We start from the raw sequence: 3534 nt of genomic DNA, 5'->3' as shown, positions 1-3534 counted from the left end.
ATCTTCAAAAGCTTGATCCATCATATAGAAGTAAAAGAATTTATTGAGAGATCACTATGATCATGAACACTTGTTCTATTACATAGTTAGTACAGAAGGTGGCCAGCCTTTAGTACTTGATAAGCCATTAAACAATAGCTGGTATCCTACTCGGCTTCTATCACACAGATAGATAGTCATTCGGCAATACCTCCACTTCTGGAAGGGTTGTTCTTCTCGGTTTATATGAAATGAAAAGAAGAGGAAAGAACGAATTGAAGAGAATTGTATATATGAAAAAAATATATATACTGCCACAAAATATCTGGCTTGGAACCCACCTCTGAACTATAGAGGTTTGTCATAGGAGAACAAAACATATGTGTATATATATCAAGTATTATCGCATCGCACTTCACATGCTTAAATATTTTTGCTATTCCGTCCATCATTCTATGGACCCTTGCTCTTCCTCGAGCTTATACACAATCACCTTTGAAACTCCCTCGATATCGAAAATCGAATCTGGGATCTCATTCTAGACATCATCGTTACTAGAATTCTATGCTTGCACCGCAACCTTCCTCATATAGTAACACGACTCTCTTTTCATAAGAAGGAATAAATATTCAATAGGTAGATAATCTACTAATTAGTCTATCAATGATAACTTATACACCACCATGACCCGATTAGTGGTACCCAATCTCATGGTTGTAATCGACTCATTACTCACAGAATCATTGCTACATTACTATGGTCCACCACTGACCTACTATCATAATTCACTTTCCATGAAATCTTAATATCTAACCATACGGAGTCCATACATGTCATATAGAATTCTCCTAAGGAGGTAACATAATTACCATTCATGATTCATGAAGAACACTCTAGATCTTGATGTACATACATGACATGAAGCAGATAAAATTGCAGAAGAGTTTCAATCAAGGCAACGATAGCAGGTTAATCCCATTCTTAATCATATACCTTCAATAGAAGACTTAACTCGAAGGTTCGTCTAGTCCTTTTTGAAACATGGTCCTGGCTTATCTCAAGATAGTACCTTCTGAGATAGATAGCCCGCTCATGGTGATTACACGAATTAAACCTTTACCAACTACTATTACGGTTGGGTATTGCACAGTCATCAGAAGGAATGTCAATCTTCCGAACCATAATACAACCTTCACAGCCTTAACCATCATCACTGTATTCCTTTGGCACAAGCGCCTATAATTATCCTCTTACCTTTAAAGTGTCGGCCACCTCTTTGGCCTTTCCTGATAGTAAAATTTCCTTACAGTCAATGTCATTTTAACCACCTCCAAATAAATTTTCTACCTCATTTTAATCACTGCTTATGTGAAGATGTTTTCCTTAAAATCTGATGAGTAAAAAAAAAAATATCACCATTTTTCCATGAGTTATTGCCTCAGTCTTTAGAGGTTAATCACTGTCACGACTGACTCTCAATCATACTTAGAACATCTTTTATCTTAGGTCCTAATTGCCCTGAACAATTTTGACCTTTACTGGTTCGATCCATACTTTCTCGTGGTTTAACACGTGCCCCACTTGGCATCATTATAATTACGTCATATTTCATTTATCAACATTTTTATTCTTGAGAATTTTGAGTATTACCTTTCTCCTTGTAAAACCTCTTAGGTTATACTTGAATCGTTCCTCCTGTATTCCCTAGATACAGGGCATATCAAGATACCATTTATTAATACCAGAATCATTGTCTATATACTTCCGAAAATTTTCTCCACTGATTCTTAAAGGTTGTTATTACCTTAATCCTTTCCAATTCATACTGTCAAAACTCATACTATCCCTATTAAGGGTGAAATGCCAACCTTTATGCATTCCCCTAGGATTCGTTTTAAGTTACCGATGTTCTATCCTTAATTCCACCTTTAAAAAGGTACATGCATCCTTCCATGGATAAATCAAGTCATATATCCCTGATAAGGGTGTCTTATTCAATCATTCCCACCTCGATAGTATATGCCTAATTTTACAATAACATCTGTATTCAAAATGAGGTCAATCAATATGGCCTCCAAAAGATAACAACGGTTATCCGCTTTTCTTGCCTAATTTGGTAACGATAACAAGGATGTTCTGGAAGATATTGGTCGTGTTCAACGTGAACTTCTTCTTAATAATTCCTTATTTACTTTTGTTGTTTATCTCAACAGTCATCTCAATGTTGGGATATCTTTCATACCTGGCGTCTCCCTTTCTGGGTATCAAGCCACCGGTCTTACACTTCACATTCTTGAAGGTCACTTCCTTCATCCAATTTTCCTAATTTCTTACTTCCTTGTCTCCTCAGTCTATCCGCGTCTCATTATTTATCCTTCGAACTATCTCAAGGTTTCCTCGAATCCTCCCAACTTACAGGGGATAAAATATATGTATCTCTTATTCCTTCAATCATCAACTTTAACTCATGGTGAATCACCCTCATCCTGACAATTACATACTTTTCTATTTCTATTGCTACGAGTCTTTAGGGTTTCCTCATACCCAACTCCCTTATCATTCCTCAAACTCTATTTCCTTTTTATTCCTTTCCACTTCAGTTTCTTTTTATTTTCCTTTCTCTTATCATTATTTCATGAACCCACTAATCATTGACTTCAAACATCACATCGTTCTGGGATTCTTGTCATCACAACGAATCTTGACAACTTTTACAACTTAGCTTCATATTTCATCATACTCGTCTGCCTTTGTTATGGCTCTAAAGCTTTTACACTATCTCCATAACCTTGGGAATTACTTTCCTGAAAACAATTGACTGAACTTTAATCAGTTTATTCTAACCTCTGGCTCCGTGCCTTTCTTGGTCTTTCACCAGCCAGGTGGCCTCTCTCTTAGGAGGGTAAGTGACAAAAACAGTCTTTTGTGATTCGTCCATCATTTAGAATCTCAAATGATTCCTATATTTCCTTTAGCCAGGCTCTTGCCTCGACTGGGTCAGCTTGTTCCTTTGAACTCTGAGAGCTTAGCGACTTAAAGGTCCTGAAAGAATTTCTCACCGCACTGTCTCCTCAGGGTGGTGGTTGGGGATAATAGTCTAAGTCTTGTCTAGAAAGGTCCTTAAATTGTCGTATAGGAGTACCGTCTCGGGTCTCCTTTCCTGTAACACCCCCAGATCCGGGGTCGGGGATCCGGGTTGTCACGGTCTTTCTTTCCACAATATCACTTCACTTAATTAATAATAAATAACCTCATACTGTGACCCCACACTAACACACACCATAACCCGTTATAGTCTCAGAGATGAAATTGAAATAAGTACAAGTCTTTGAATCCACAATTTTAAAATTATTACAACCCAAAACGATTACTTGATAATTTACAGTTAATTGCCATTATCTGCCACAAGTTATAATTATACATAATTTGATTCTCAAAAGTAGATGGTCTAAACTACAATGGATCTACCTCTGTAGCTATAGCAGCTACAACATCATCGGGAAGACGCGGGACGCTTCCCACGCGCTTGCGCTGGGTCTGCTGGAGTCTGGCCAT

This window comes from Apium graveolens, chromosome 10 (assembly GCF_009905375.1).
Source record: "Apium graveolens cultivar Ventura chromosome 10, ASM990537v1, whole genome shotgun sequence".
Taxonomy (NCBI): Eukaryota; Viridiplantae; Streptophyta; class Magnoliopsida; order Apiales; family Apiaceae; genus Apium; species Apium graveolens.
The sequence above is the reverse complement of the archived record's forward strand: the minus strand, read 5'-3'. Positions refer to the sequence as shown.